The 17,491-nt window shown below is 43.5% G+C and overlaps 1 protein-coding gene across 3 annotated transcripts in view; it reads left to right on the plus strand.

Annotated features, from left to right (window-relative positions):
• dab1a (DAB adaptor protein 1a) overlaps positions 1 to 17,491 on the plus strand; it is a 221,073-nt gene that overhangs the window by 114,814 nt on the left and 88,768 nt on the right. The window lies entirely within an intron of this gene.

Consider the following 17,491-nt stretch of genomic DNA (forward strand, 5'->3'; position numbering starts at 1 on the left):
CTTTGCGCGAGCGGCGTTCATTTGCAGTCCGGACGCGGAGCGGCGATTGTCTCCTGCTCCGGAGGGAGTCTCCACAAGTCTCCAGTAACACCGTCGCTAAATATAGCTACAAACTTGGAAAGCTTTGAGTATCCTCACCTAGTCCCAACGCCCTCACTGACAAACTCCGGTCCTGGTTGTCATGGTAACAAAAAGTGATGCTTGAGTCATTTGGCCAGTCCAGCCCTGTCTGGGGCTAAATTTCCTGTTCAGTGTCGGTTATAGGTTTCTTCGGGTACAATGAAATCTCAAAGCTTACCGAGGCATTCTTGAGCAAAATATGTGCGGCGGGGGATCGGCATTTCATTCCATCCGGCAATTTGAAAATGTTCCTGACCATCGGAAGGTCTTTCAGTGCGCAAAACTCCTTCCTGGCATGAGAAGTGTGTTGGAGCTGAGCTGGTGCGTGTAACCGAGCCGCTTAAAAAATGAATGAGGACAACATTTATGGGATTGAGCCAACCTTGAATTATTCATTCACGATATTGAGAATATACACTGCCACTATGTCGGCCGGGCTCCTCGTCCCCATCACTGCTCGTGCCCAGCTAAACAGAGGTCAAGCGGGGTCGTCATCCTGGCGCTTCGGTCCAATGGATCCCAAGAGATTGTATTCTTTTTTTTTTTTTCACTCATAGTTCAGTTTCTCTTCTCAGCCGTGTGATTTTATTGGATCAAGGGTACTATCAGTCTGTATCTAGTACTCCACACCACAATGAATAGTGTAAAGTGGACTTTGAGTGCGCCAGATAACGCAGAATGAAGCACGCCATTAAAGGGAAGTAATAAAAAAGGAAGTTGAGTAAATATCAGCGCTTCATTAGCCGCTTTAACAATAGCTGTTAAAGGCGGGTTTATCAGCCTTTCTCACTCTCTCCTCCTGTTGTGTCAAATGTGATTGCCGTTCTCTGTTTATCACACGTCAGATACAGACGTTACCCAATGATCTGGATTTAGGATTTGAGGAAGAATCGTAATAATACACTTCCACTGTTGTATTTCACTGAAGCTGCCCCTGTGTCCCATTCGCTAATAGTCGCCGGCTGTGTCCTCCTCAAATAAACACTTCACTCGAATAGATGCTCCAAAAACAGGTCGTAAGTGTAATTATCTCAGTTTTTATGAACTATTCAGGCAGAGATATTAAATACAGTGATACCTTGGGAGGTGAGTTTAATTTTTTCCCTTGATCACACTCAAAACGATGTTGTACGATAAACAATGAAATAAAATTTAAAAAACACTAATAGTATACTTTATAAAACCATACACAATGCAGTTAAATACAATTAAAAGAATTTAACTTTTTTTTTTTTTTGTCACACTTTCTCGTTCACTTCAATGCACATTGTGCTGCTCATTCTGGTGTGCTCGCCTTGGCCAGCTGGGGGCAGTACAAAGGCCAATTCTTACTTGTTTCTTGCCTGAATACAGTGACCAATTATATCCAAACAATGGCTCATATAGCCAAAAACTCATATGTCGGGTCACTTGTAACTCAAGGCACCACTGTTATTTTATTTTTTTTAGCATTTTTTTTTTGTCAAGTGCAAGGAAAAAACCCACATCAGCCAGTATTGTGATTTGATTTCATTTTAACATTTTTTTCTATAATTATAGTTAATTTTAGGTATTTTTATTTATTTAAGTTATTTTTTTTATTTTTTATTTTATTTTAACGTTTTTTTTTTTTTTTTCCAATGTTAGATTGTTATTTTGTTAGTTTTCGTTTAACTATAATAGCCTTGCTCCACAGTATTGTTTGCATCCATTATGTTCCTCTAATACATGACGCACTGCAATCAGTTGCTGGGTGCGTTATCCAGAAATAAAAAGCAACCACTTTTCCATCAGGAATAAAACAAATACAACGTGACAGACATGAGAGCATGCCGTTTTGAGGTTTCGAGCTTTAAATTAAATTATTCTTGTCCTTCAAAATTGTGCCAGGCGGGTTGTTCAGAGAGCTTTATATGGCAGGCTAAAGGTTGCGGCACTGTTGCATTGTGGGAGCTTGTAGGTAAAACAGGTCACCACTAATCTCATTGCGCCGTCATAAATTCACCTCCAGACGTATCGACGGAGCCGGGAAAGGACGTCATTATTTACAGCTGTCAACTGATGCCTGATGAAAGATGGATATGTTTGAATAGTATGCATGGATACGAGGGTTACACATTTTAACAAGGCGGGAAATCTTTTTTTTTTTTTGGCTACAGAGTGAGGCCAAGTACGCTCCCACACTTGTGTTTCTGTTATCCTGTGATCGCTACACGTCTTGATGCATGTTATCTTTCCTCGTATGTGACATTTAAGGACACGTGCTCACCTCATTCCGTTTACATTAACTGATACCGCTGCCTTTATGACATTTTAACCCTTACATCCATCCTTAAAACTGATGGGTTAAAAATAACTTCATATGCAGAATTATTATTTTTTAATTAATTTACGGTTAATTTTCCACGCACACAAATGTTCTAGCTCCATTTTGACCTGGGCCAAAAATATCCTCATTATTGTCAATATCAAGTTATGAATTACAGATCTTTACTAAATGCATTAATAGCCTTTCTGATATTAATGAATGGATGATTAATTCTTAATCAACCTTTCAAGGAAAAGGGAAAGTGCAATTCTGTAGGTGCAGATCTTGCATCTGTGTCAAGACACTTTGTGACCTCTGCGTGACTTGTTCCTTATAGTTAGTATTTATGATCGTTCTTATTCTGTTTAACTCTTTTTTTACTGTTTTAAGATTGTCATGACCATTTAAAGACCAGCAGGTACACGTTTCTGCTGGAACTGGTGCAAAAGTGGTGGCACCACAGGCAGTTCTGAGAACCGTTTCAAACTCCCTCTTGAACACTGTCGCCAATCCCATAAAAAAAATTAAAAGTAAATAATAGTTATACAGTTTCAAGATTCCCATCATTACAAAAAGTGGTAAATCAAAAGTTAATTTTTAGGGATGCACGATAATGCTATTTTCAACCGGTAACGATAAACCAATAATTTAGAGGTGCCGATGTCGATAACCGATAAGTAAGCCGATAATTGATTGCAAAATTAATTTGAATACAAATATGCTTTGGAATCCTACTATAAGTCTAACAAATATATTGAAACATTGTATAAACTTTGCACAATGTTTCAATGGATGTAAAGCACCATGAAGCTGAATTTTATTGATATGAGCCACCACCACAACCGATGGGCCAACATGGCATGTCTATAATTATTGCTGGATTTCTTTATTATCTGGTTTACTGTATGAAATCAAATTGCCGATAATTATCGGCAGATTTCTCTATTATCTGGTTTATCTGTTTGACGTCAAATTGGTCGATAAGTGCCGATAATTATCCGCCACCGATATTATCGTGCATCACTATTAATTTTAGAAGGTCAAAATCGACCCAGAACAGCCTTACGGTACACAAACGTTTAGCACATGTACAAAATGATGTATTTTCAAATGTTGCCTTTTTTTTTTTGTATTTTGGATACCTTTTTAAAGTCATTAAATTTAAGGGTGAAAAAAGTATGATAGTACAGTATGTCAGTGTCAAATGACTGCTTGGATATAAATTTCTGACCATGTCAGAGAAAATTCTCTTTCTGTAGATGTTTCTTATCAGCGCTCTCACAAGTAATCTGTGGGGTGTGCGCGGACAGATATCAAATTAAGACACGGTCTTTGTCACTCTTCTATCAGTCACTGATGGAATGTTTGACGTTCTTTCAGCTTTCGGGGATGATAGGGTTTTAATGGCCCGAGAACCCCGTTGGTCTTGAATGCGAGGCCGCAAGAGATTTGGCTCGCCGAGGACAAATATCGCTGCGATTGGCTGGCAACCAGTTCAGGGTTTACCCCGCCTACTGCCTGAAGCCAGCTGGGATAGGCTCCAGCACCCCCCACGACACTTGTGAGGAGCAAGCGGTTCAGTCAATGGATGGATGGTTGAGGACAAATATCAAATGAAGACGTTATTTGTGGCTTCTCTAACATTATTCTTGAAAATTCCTAGGGCTATTGTGTTATGGAATCTGGAGATTTTGAATTACACATGACGCAACAATGTCTGAGCCTGCTAAGAACAGATCAAACAATTGGACCATTCGGGTCTTTGTCAATCACAGAGACTGTCCAGTGATTACTTGAACGGTGACTGAGAAGCAGTCGAAATACTGGCGTGGTGCAATGATCCAAGAGAAAGTGATTTTAAAATCCTTGTAGGAACCAAAAAGTGGCATCTGGTCATCATGACTACAGTCTATGGAAAATGGCACCATACAGACTGACCGATGGATTGCCCAATGAGTGATAGGGTTAGAACTGGCAAGAAAGTTGGCTGTAAAGAGAAGGTAAAACTGGGCATCTGGTCACTCAAGCAACAAGCAATACGCTACGTTTTAGGAAAAACTGTATCATGTGATTGACTGAAAGGTCATCAAATGAGTGGTCCGGTCAGAAATGCAAAAATGTTGGACTTAAAAGGGAAAGCAAGCCTCTGAGCAGTGGCACAATTTTAAAATCCTTGAATATTGTACGTAAAGTAGACAAACGGTTATGCTACCGTCAAGGGAAAACTACATCATACGAAAGCTCATATGCGAAATAAGATTATTGAAGCAAGAAATTTTTTCAAAGTACATCATTCATTCAAGGAGTAAAGAGTTAACAATACTACTTTTGTCCAAAAGAAACAGTCCCCCTCTAGTTAGGATCCAATTCGGTCTCTTGGGACGGTATTCTGTATATCATTAGCATGCAGTGGCAGATATCAGAGGAGAAAAGCAAGTGTCTTATCTTTGCATAGCACGATACGCCGCTGTTCGCATCATTTCCCTTCCCTGAGGGCACGTGTAGGTGTTTTCTCTCTGCAAAAATGGCAAACTTCAAACTAACTTCACAGACGGAGAGCGGGACAAATGTTTGCTATTAGCCCAGCAATACCGTACTGCGCTGAGTGAAGTATAGAACCTGTTGCTCTATTACGCTGCATACCATTCCAAAACGTCTACTTGTTGACAAATTTAGTCATGTATATATTCTTCATTGCATAACTTTAATAGCAAAACAATCAGATCTTGGTAGCTATAGTTAGGAAAAGATTATGCAACAGACACGAACCATTTTGTGTGTACAAGAGTATGTTTGGTGAGTCTTCACGTAGATACAATGATTCGATCCGTTGGACTTTTCGTGTTGAGGAGAGCGAAGAGTGAGTTATCTGTGCATTCAAGCCGAGAAGGGCCGGGGGAGGAAGACGAGGGAGTGGAAGGTGTGAGGGGGCTGCAGACACCGAGGTGAGGGTGAGGGTGAGGGGAAGATGCCGAGGTAAGAAGATGAGACATGGAGGTGTGGGAGGGTACTGCACACAAGGTAAACTCCAGCCACCGTTTGGGAGGGAGGATCGTGATGGAATGTTTATAGGCCAGCAGCCCATATGAGAAATGAAGACTGAATAGGATTTGAATGACTTTACTAAAGTTCATCAAATCGAGGCTGGGTGCATTCTTGCACATTCATTTGGTAGTGAATTTCTCTTGTGGATGAATAGTGTCTCTATCAATTGATTGACCAAATGACAACCTACATTCTTACTTCCTTACCACAACAAAACAACGACCGACCCCAAATACAACAACAAGATCTAACTCACCATCCTACCTACTGATCTACCTACCTATGTAACCCAGCTACAACATCCTCTAACTCACCATCCAACCTACCAACTGACCCACCTACATCCCCTGACTCCGACTTCAACCTCTAATTCACTGGCCTACCTACTTACCTACTTACTGATCGACCTACCGACCTATGTACCCCAACAACAGCATCAACCTCTAACTCACCAACCTTTCTACCGATCTATACCTACAGATTTTACCTATCGACCGACCCCAAATACAACAACAAGATCTAACTCACCATCCTACCTACCGATCTATCTACCAGTGTAACCCAGCTACATCCTCTAACTCACCGTACAACCTACCAACTGACACACCTACATACCCTGACTCCGACTTCAACCTCTAATTCACTAATCTACCTACTTACCAATCGACTTCCAGACCTATGTACCCCAACAACAGCATCAACCTCTAACTCACCAACCTTTGTATCAATCTATCTATGCCTACAGATTTTACCTATCTACCGGCGAACCGATCTGCCCCAAATATGACAAGATTTAACTCACCATCCTACCTACCGATCTACCTAGCTATTTACTGTAACCCAGTTAAAACATCCTCTAACTCACAGTCCAACCTACCAACTGACCCACCTACATACCCTGACTCCGACTTCAACCTCTAATTCACTGGCCTACCTACTTACCTACTTACTGATCGACCTACCGACCTATGTACCCCAACAACAGCATCAACCTCTAACTCACCAACCTTTCTACCGATCTATACCTACAGATTTTACCTATCGACCGACCCCAAATACAACAACAAGATCTAACTCACCATCCTACCTACCGATCTATCTACCAGTGTAACCCAGCTACATCCTCTAACTCACCGTACAACCTACCAACTGACACACCTACATACCCTGACTCCGACTTCAACCTCTAATTCACTAATCTACCTACTTACCAATCGACTTCCAGACCTATGTACCCCAACAACAGCATCAACCTCTAACTCACCAACCTTTGTATCAATCTATCTATGCCTACAGATTTTACCTATCTACCGGCGAACAGATCTGCCCCAAATATGACAAGATTTAACTCACCATCCTACCTACCGGTCTACCTAGCTATTTACTGTAACCCAGTTAAAACATCCTCTAACTCACAGTCCAACCTACCAACTGACCCACCTACAGACCCTGACTCCGACTTCAACCTCTAATTCACTGACCTACCTACTGACCTACTTACCAATCGACCTACCTACTGACCTACGTACCCCAACAACAGCATCAACCTCTAACTCATCAACCTTTCTACCAATATATACCTACAGATTTTACCTATCTACCGACCAACCTACCTACCTAAGTACTCCAACAAGATCAACCTCTACCAACCTACTTGCCAATCAACCTACCAACCAACCGACCTAACTACATACCCCAACTACAACGTCAATTACTAACCGACGGACCTACCTACCTACCTTATACTTGATGTGCGCATCTCGAAATCAAGGTGCAATATGGGTAATTCAAGGTGCATTATAGGTAGCGGCGTGGTGCATTGTGGTTAGGCGAGACTACCAAACGGTCATTGAAAATGAATTGGATCCAATGGAATCAGCTCTGATAGTAACGTTTCAACCGCTGGAAAGTTGCTGTTTATTTTTTATTAACTTTAGCATGTGGTTTACTGACAGTGGGGAAGTTGAATTGCAAGCTTTAAAGTGTACGGTTACGCAAAGATTGTCACCACTTTAATCGCCGCCATTCAAATTGATAGGGTTGGTAGTCTCGTTTTTTTTCCCCCCACGCATGAGCAAATTCTTCTTGATCTTTGCTATATTTTCAAAATGTGATAGTCATGTTGCCTCTCCATGCTTGAAAACGCTCCATTGCTTGAAAGTGGCTCTGGATCTTCACTTAGCCAAGCTGACCATCTCGTAAACAGAGAAGCCAGACGTGGGAGGGGTTATGTAAATTCACCGTAACAGTTTGGGAGTAAGGGCTTGAGCACAGTGATTTACTTGGTGGTTTAATTTCACACTAAGCGTCGGACACGCACTCCAGAGACCCAATTATTTGTATACAAGATATTCCATTTGAAAGTCCGTCCATTCATTTTTTTTCAGTAGCGCTTTTGCTCACCCTGAACTAGCCGCCAACAAGTCGTTCGCTACGCTTCATAAATCAAGCACCAGATCAATCGCAAATCTCAGAACTGTGAGGCAGACTGGACAACCACTATAGCCCTCTATACTCCTTATGTAGCCTTTAATATTAGCAGTCAATTTCATTGTTTCTCATGGGAAACACAACAACAAATGCCCTGAGAGCATAACCCCATAACATAACTTTTTTTTTTTTTTTTTTTTTTGTAAATTTTAATTTCAAAAGTCAATTCCAGCCTAGAGTCCAAACCCCCCCCCACCCCCCCCACCCCACTCTCCTTTCATCTTCTCCTTCCTCATTACAGTTTGGTAATATACATTTTCCCTCAACCTCCCCCCCTTTCCCATCACTTCCCCTTTCCCATCACTTCCCCTACTCCTTGAAAGCTGCAAATAGGACAGTCTGGCATCGGAGGGGTTAAGAGGAGCCCCGGCCCGCCATTGGCTGGCGTGCGGCAGAAGGAGGTAACCAGGCAACCTCGGAGAGAGAGAGAGAGAGAGAGAGAGGCTAGAGGAGGAGGAGGAGGTGCTGAAAGAAGACCGGCATAGTTTGGAAAACGGGATTGAGAGGGAGAAAAGATGTGAGGAAGCTTGCACGCGCTCACCCCGGCATGGAAAACTGGATTATTGCGCCCACTGCAACTCTCTGTGGATGTGTGAATGAACCAGTAGGAGCAGGAGGTGGAGGTGAAGGAGGCACGAGGGAACATCACTAACATCACTGCTTTTTCATTTTTGTATTTTGTATTTATTTTTTTGTCCAAAATGGGAACTAAGTGTGCTCCTTTTTGCTGCTGTGCTGAGGTAAGTGCAGAACAGGTGTTTAAAAAATAAAAAAGTGCTGCGCTCCAATCACTGCAATGCAATATCTGCTGGTGCATTGAGATGTTTAGTTGCGTGTGTGTGCGTGTGCATGCGTGCACCCCCCTCTCAGTGAAACATATAGCGTGTGTGTATGTGTGTGATTAGGCGGGAGCCGCACACACCGACTCGACTGCTGCATTTCAGCATGTCACTAATTCACCCCCATCAAGCTGCGAAATAAACACCTGCAAAGTTTATTCCGGCGCATTTCCCGTCCGGATCAACATGTTTTAGCTTTGGACTTGGATCGGGGTGCCGACCGTTTTTGGGTGGGGGTGTGCAAGCGAAGGCCCGAGGGGGGCCGTTTAAAATCAGTGGGGAGGTTGAGGAGCGTGCTGAGGGTTCGAACTGCTTCACACTTGCCACTTTTTGGTGCACTTGGTGCAAGTGTAGATGAGCTTTTGTCGTCTGTGTCTGCTGGATGTGATTGACAGAGTTCCTAATATTTTGTCCACATGTCATTTATTCACATGCTGGGAAATAGCTAACCCAGTGCTAAACTGAAGGAATGTTGGGTTGGTTATTCACAGAGCATTTGACCCCAGCGAGGCATCAAAATGGCACATAATGATGAGTTAAAGCTACCAAGAAGTTGTGTTACCCAATTATGAGAATAGCTGTGGTTGAAAACGATGCAAGTTTTATTCCCAACATTTTCTAAGAATGTAAAATCCCTGTGTCAAAAGTGAGCCATCCACCCACCAATGTCATCTTCAGTACACAGCGGTGTCCAAAATGGCAACCAGATTCTTCATTCAGTCCGCCCAAATGTAACTTTCAAGCTGGGTCAAAATAATGAACACAACCTTGGGTAAAATAATCTAAGCAATTGGAATGCTTCACCCTCAAGAAGATTCATTCATCCAAACGGGATTCTTCACTTGCCCCATAAGGACATTAAATGCTCACTGGCCACATAATTAGGTACACTCGCCCATTGAAAATAATAATAATGCTCAGTTTTAATTGACACAAGTGCACAGTCACCCTTGCTAATACAACCGTGTTGCTAGGACCATCAGGAAGGACCATCGAGTGGTCATTAAATTCTAACTGAAGCCAAAATGTCCACCCTGTCGACAGGCTCACATTTGCTGTGAGCTTGACCATTATGCATTTCCGAACGTCATACCGTCTATTTAATGGAATATATATGAAGTGAAATGGAAAATATCTCTATTTATTTATTTTGCAAACTATATTGGCAAATATACACAGTACAAAATAACAATGTGGATGTCAGTAAATTTTCCAAATCAATATTCACCTTATTTAGGGCAAGAATGTAAAAAAAAAAAAAAAAAAAAAAAAACTATTTCAGTGTGTGCCCTAAGGGTCGATTTCACATACATTTTTTGTATTGAACCATGGAGGGCAGTGATGCTGATGAGTATTACAAAAATAACCTTTTACATTCCTGCTAAAATGAATTAAACAAAATGTGTGCTTAGTCTTGCATAAAAGGTCAACGTAAATACAGCTGATTGGTTTTCACTGTTTTTTTTTGTTTTGTTTTTCTCCACTTTGTAGAAGTTAAGCTTTTCTTGCTTTTACCCCCCAACTGCCTCTTACATGCGCTTGTATTGGCCCGGCAGGCGAGCCTGGTCGCCATGGTAACCCCCAGAGTATTGTTTGGAAGCTCAAAGAAAGACAAACTATTGAGTGCTCTCTTTTTGCCCTCCTTCAAATCACGGCTCCTTACGCTCTCGCCCTCTTGGGCTCGTCAACATTTTTTGGGGGGGCAATAACTGCACCATTAAAAAAGAAAAAAAGAAAAAGTTGTTTTCATCTTCATTGTGAGTCACTGAGAGGTAGCGTTTGTCGTTTGTGGGCCTTAAATGCTAACGCAGCCTTGTAAGTAGCCTTCATTTCTACGATGACAATGCAACCCATCTGGCACCTGCAATAAAAAACTTGAGTTCTCTCTTTTTTTGTGGCAGCTGAAGTAGATCATGCTCAAGGCTTCCCTGCGTGAAAACGATTGCACGGTTTAATTCTAAATGAATAACAGTGGCCGTGAGGTGGTTTCCATTTTGTTGATCGAGTCCCCTCATTCACGATTGACACTCACTTATCAGAAAGGAGGCGTTTACAAGTACAGCCATGCACAGTTTGGCTTGCTACAAAAAGATTTCAAGGTATATAGATAGAATTTCAACAGTATTTTCAATGTCAATTAGGGGTTCAGAGTAGGTTTTCTTGCCAGAAATGGAATTCCAAAAGGTCTAAATTAGGTGGAGTAACCGATAGTGGTTAGAGATTAAAAAGTCCGGGTTTCACAGTCAGGTTTTGCTCATTTAGGCTTACCGTCCAAAGAATACCACATCATAATTGAAGCCTGTCAGGTTTTTAAAGTAAAGTTTCAAGCCAGGGTTAGGGTAATTGTCCAAAGCATACCACATCATGTGTCAGCTTCCTATCCTTGGAAAAGCTCTCACTCAATACTTCAAGCCTGGGTTAGGTTTTCAACAGGGGTTGCAATTTCAAATATGGTTTCAATCCGTCTGTTGAAAGGAAACACTCATGATCCAAAGCATACCACATCACCATCTAGCTAGCTCTCCATTCATTGCTACGACAACCAGAAGTGTGACCTGGATTGACTTAAGACTGTTATTGGTAAATTGATAAGTCAAAAAATCTCATTATTATTGTTCTAAAAACAGACTATTCGACATTTTTGGCTGGAATTGCATCATGCATGTGTAGCAGGGAGTGTATGTTATTTGATGCTCATGTACAGTAGACATAAGAGTGCAAGTCCATTTCGGTTTCTCTGTCTGCCATGAGGAAACCGGGACTTCCCGTAGACCTCACAGCGGGAATCTGTCGTCTTCGAACCTACTGACTAAAATAAGCATGAAGGAAAAGCAGCATGACTTCATGATGAGGTGTTTCACACATGCTCCTTAAATAATGCTGTTTTGTCGCTCCATATCCATGCTGACTGATCGACATACTGCCTGCATTCTTTTTTCTTTTTTCTTTTTTTTTTTACGTGTAATTATCAACCACGCTGCCTGCATAGTCCACTGGGAATGTGCTTGCTTGCTTGTTTGTTTATGTATGTATGCGCTCCATTTCGAGGCCTTTTAGCCCCTGGAGGGAACATGTAATACACAATATGTTTATTATTGTGCTAGTGCTGTGCGCTGGTATACGAATCAAATTAGTTTGGAACCAGGGTTAGGATTACAGACTAAAACGTACCATATCAAATATCCTTCAATTCATGGAAAATTTAATGATCCAAACCATCCAAAGCACAACATATCATTTGGCATCAATTAAAAAAAAAAAAACAAGATCCAAAGCATACCACATCTGCCAATCTTTCCGTCTGGTTATCTGGCCACCTTATATGTGAGATGGTACGGGTCAATCCGCCAGCTAATCTGCCGCTGCCGGTTGTAATCTGTAATCTGTTAAAACACTTGAAATCCGCCAGCAGTGCTGGGATTAGCGTCTGCGGACACAAGAGCAGTCAACATGCACGCACACACACACGGGAAAAAAAAAAAAACACACACACACGCACATGCACTGCCTTGCTGTGTGATGTTTTACAAAGTTGTTACTCATCCTAAAGTGGCGCTATAAGATTGTTGCCATTTCATCAATGTTGTGCTTGTACACTATGAGCCCACTAGATGTCATGGGCTGAAGGTTGGATCCCAAAGCGCACACACAAATAAGATTTTAACTATTTATTCACATCGAGAGAGGCATGGAACAAACTTGACTAGAGTTGCACAGATGAACAGAAGGCAATAATCCGGCAAACACAAACATTTCTCAGACCAATACAACAGACAGTGAATCGATCTGATTGGTTGTCACTAAGTAACGGAGTAAAGATTGACATCACACAGGTCCTGACATCACATAACACCACATAGCATTTTTTTTCAGTTGAAACCAGATGATGGTTCAAAACAGACACTTGACCTCACGGTCATGAACCCAAATTTTGTCGTCATTGCAGTAGACTCGAAATATACTCCAAAATGCAAACTATGATCCCAAAGTACTTACCAGGAAGGAAGTGGAGCACAAGGGAAGGAAGGTAGGAAGGAAAGAAGAAAACGGCAGTTGTGAAGTCAAGGAAAGGAAGGCATAAAAAAATATAAGAAGGAAAAAAGGAAGGTTGGAAAGCAAAAAGTCATATTTAAGTTAAAAAAATGCTTTTGATAGGAGGGAAGGAAGGAAGTGATCAGGAATAAATATTGCTCGGTTGGGGAAAGAAGGAAATACAGTGGTCAGAAATGAAGAAGGGAAACTGTCTGGAAGGAAGGAAAGGTGTTAAAAAGGAAGGAAGGAAGGAAGGAAGTTAGGAAGGCAAAAAGCAAACTAGGAAGGAGAGAAGGAAAAAAGGAATGAGGGCAGAAAAGTTGAAATAAAAAGTGGGTGGTTGAGGGAAGGAAGGAAGGAAGGAAGGAAGGTGGTCAGGAAGGAAAAGGAGGGAAGCGGGAAAAAGCTCAGAAAACAAAGAGGCGAAGTACTAACAAGGGCTGGGAGGATGAAAGGAATGTAGGAGGTAAGAAAGGAAGGCAAAAACAAAGGTATGAAGACAAAACTGAAAGTAGGAGGGAAGGAAAAATATTAAATATGAAAGTAAGAAGCCAAAATAAACGTAGGCGTGAACAAAGCGTAACGGAAGGAAGAGAGAAGGCAGCTTTGAATCAAATAAAAAGCTGGCTAAAGCTATGGAGGGAAAATGAAGGAATGGAAAAAATACCAGGAAGGGGAACAGGTCAGAAAGGAAGCAGGAAAGGTTGGAATGAAGAAAGGAAACTAGGAGGGAAAGAAGGAAAGCATGCCAGAAAATAACCTGTCTATGTCAAAAAAAAGAAAAAAAAAATGCTAAGTGTATATGTACTTTTGGCCCACCCTGTGTACACACGCACACATGCACACCCACACGGTTTTGCGCCGCACTGGAGTCGCAGCACATTAGCACCTCAATTAATTCCAGTCTTTACATCCTCACACACTCGTTTTCCCTGACGTCAACCCCCTCAGCCACACGCACACACACAGTGATGAACGACCTCACGCCTTGGTTGAATAAAAACGCTCCCGGTGACATTTTCGGTGCACTCGAGAAAGCCGCAAACAAACACTAACCAGTATATTCCCCCCCCCCCCCCCCGACCCCCCCCCCCCCCGCTTTAAAGCCCGGCAGCGAGCGGAGACGCCGTCGTCTTTAGTCAAGAAGCACATTGGCTAGTGAAGGCGCGCGCAAAGGACTTGCTTTGGGGCCGGCGTTAGCATCGTTAGCGTCGCCACTGATGCGCTCGCTCGGAGACTGCGGCGGGAAAAAAGTTGAAAAGGAGCAACCAATAAGACGAAGATGTTTTCCTTGGAGGATTTCCTCTTTGTATCGCACCTTCTCTTCCTTCCTTTCACTTGCTAATTAATTTCCAAGCCCGCGTCTCCTCTTTGTTGTCGATATTCGACGCACTTCAATAGCCGCGGTTAGCGACGTGTCTTGCGCAGCCGGATTTTAGTTCCTGTCCAATCAGCGCTGGACTCAAATCTGAAAATAATCCAATCTGTAATCCACTATAGCATTCTCACTATTCAAGAGGTAAGTCATACAGGAAGTGACAGGCTGGCATCTTGTTAAACATTAGCATTGTATACTTTTTACTTCTGATTGGCCACCTCATGGATGTGACTTGTCCAATTACATTCCAAGTTGGAATCCTTTTCCAGACGGGTTTTATCTGGCTTTTTTTTCCCCCCTCCGTTTTGCTCCCCTGGCACTTTGTGCTAGCATCTTGTACCGGGACCGGCTCCAACCTGTCATAGAGTGGATAGGATGCCATATGTCGCTGCCTATGAGTCGAGCAGATTAGTTTGTATTTATTGAGCTCTGATTCCAACAGTCTGTTGATTCACTCGCGACGAGTTTGCTGTCTCAAGAAGTCTAACATCACATCAAGCTCAGTTATATTGATGCAAACTTTATTCTGCTCAGTGGAATTTAAACAGGACTGCACGTTCAGTTTTATTCCTGAAATGTAGACATAAATACTCAAATACTGCCAGCCCCAATAAATAATAAATTACATCTTTTTTTTAAATCGACATCCATCTGCGACATTTTGTCAAATGCCATTAAAAATTGTTACTAAAAAAAAAAAGTAACACAAAAAACAAACATATATATATATATATATATATATATATATATATATATATATATATATATATAAAACAAACATTTTTAAAATAAACAAAAATATTTAAAATGATAATTTCATGATTGAGTTCATTTAACTTTCCCACAGTTGATCGAGGAAATGGTCAAATTCCTAATTCATACAATTCGTGTAAAAATCTTGAAATAATAAAAAAAATATATATGGAAAAACACAATTCTAAAATCATTATGAAAATATAAAAAAAGAAAAGAAAACTATATTGATGCTAAATTGATAGATTTCATCATAGTCGATTGGGGATATTTTGTCAAGTGCCCGAGTTAAGAGCTTTAGTTTAAAAAAAACAAAAAACATAAAAAAATAAATAATTTCCTTATAATTTATTACCTAAAATAATAAACATATTTAAAAACTAATAATACAAATAAATTATTTTCCTTAGTGTCAAGGATATTTCCATCCATCCATCCATCTTCTTCCGCTTATCCGGGGTCGGGTCGCGGGGGCAGCAGCTTCAGGAGGGAAACCCAGACTTCCCTCTCCCCAGCCACTTCAACCAGCTCCTCCGGTGGGATCCCAAGGCGTTCCCAGGCCAGCCGAGAGACATAGTCTCTCCAGCGTGTCCTGGGTCGTCCCCGGGGCCTCCCACCGGTGGGACATGCCCGGAACACCTCCCCAGGGAGGCGTCCAGGAGGCATCCGAACCAGATGCCCGAGCCACCTCAGCTGGCTCCTCTCAACGCGGAGGAGCAGCGGCTCGACTCTGAGTCCCTCCCGGATGACCGAGCTTCTCACCCTATCTCTAAGGGAGAGCCCGGACACCCTGCGGAGGAAACTCATTTCGGCCGCTTGTATCCGGGATCTCGTTCTTTCGGTCACGACCCACAGCTCGTGACCATAGGTGAGGGTTGGAACGTAGATCGACCGGTAAATCGAGAGCTTTGCCTTTTGGCTCAGCTCTTTCTTCACCACGACGGACCGATACAGAGTCCGCATCACTGCAGACGCTGCACCGATCCGCCTGTCGATCTCCCGCTCCATCCTACCCTCACTCGTGAACAAGACCCCAAGATACTTGAACTCCTCCACTTGGGGCAGGATCTCATCCCCGACCTGAAGACGACACTCCACCCTTTTCCGACTGAGGACCATGGTCTCGGATTTGGAGGTGCTGATCCTCATCCCAGCCGCTTCACACTCGGCTGCGAACCGCTCCAGTGAGAGCTGAAGGTCCCGGCCTGATGAAGCCAACAGCACCACATCATCTGCAAAGAGCAGAGATGCAATGCTGAGGCCACCAAACCGGAACCCCTCCACTCCTCGGCTGCGCCTAGAAATTCTGTCCATAAAAGTTATGAACAGAATCGGTGACAAAGGGCAACCTTGGCGGAGTCCAACCCTCACCGGAAACGAATCCGACTTACTGCCGGCAATGCGGACCAAACTCTGGCAACGGTCGTACAGGGACCGAACAGCCCGTAACAAGGGGCCCGGCACCCCGTACTCCCGAAGCACCCCCCACAGAACTCCCCGAGGGACACGGTCGAACGCCTTCTCCAGATCCACAAAACACATGTGGACTGGTTGAGCGAACTCCCACGCACCCTCGAGGATCCTGCGGAGGGTGTAGAGCTGGTCCACTGTTCCACGGCCAGGACGAAAACCACACTGCTCCTCCTGGATCCGAGATTCGACCTCCCGACGGACCCTCCTCTCCAGCACCCCTGAATAGACCTTACCAGGGAGGCTGAGGAGTGTGATCCCTCTGAAGTTGGAACACACCCTCCGGTCCCCCTTCTTAAAAAGGGGGACCACCACCCCGGTCTGCCAATCCAGAGGCACTGTCCCCGATGTCCACGCGATGTTGTAGAGGCGTGTCAACCACGACAGCCCCACAACATCCAGAGTCTTTAGGAACTCCGGGCGGATCTCATCCACCCCCGGGGCCCTGCCACCGAGGAGCTTTCCAACCACCTCAGTGACTTCGACCCCAGAGATAGGAGAGCCCACCCCAGAGTCCCCAGACTCTGCTTCCTCAAAAGGAGACGTGTTGGTGGAATTGAGGAGGTCTTCGAAGTATTCCCCCCACCGCTTCACGACGTCCCGAGTCGAGGTCAGCAGCACCCCATCGCCACTATACACAGTGTTAATGGTGCACTGCTTTCCTCTCCTGAGACGCCGGATGGTGGACCAGAATTTCCTCGAAGCCGTCCGGAAGTCGTTTTCCATGGCCTCACCGAACTCCTCCCATGTCCGAGTTTTTGCCTCAGCAACCGCCGAAGCCGCGTTCCGCTTGGCCATCCGGTACCTGTCAGCTGCCTCCGGAGTCCGACAGGCCAAAAAGGCCCGATAGGACTCCTTCTTCAGCTTGACGGCATCCCTTACCGCTGGTGTCCACCAGCGGGTTCGAAGATTGCCGCCGCGACAGGCACCGACCACCTTACGGCCACAGCTCCGATCGGCCGCCTCAACAATGGAGGCGCGGAACATGGTCCATTCGGACTCAATGTCCCCCACCTCCCCCGAGACAAGGGAGAAGCTCTGCCGGAGGTGGGCATTGAAACTCTTTCTGACAGGGGA

Source organism: Festucalex cinctus, chromosome 10 (genome assembly GCF_051991245.1).
Source record: "Festucalex cinctus isolate MCC-2025b chromosome 10, RoL_Fcin_1.0, whole genome shotgun sequence".
Lineage (NCBI taxonomy): Eukaryota > Metazoa > Chordata > Actinopteri > Syngnathiformes > Syngnathidae > Festucalex > Festucalex cinctus.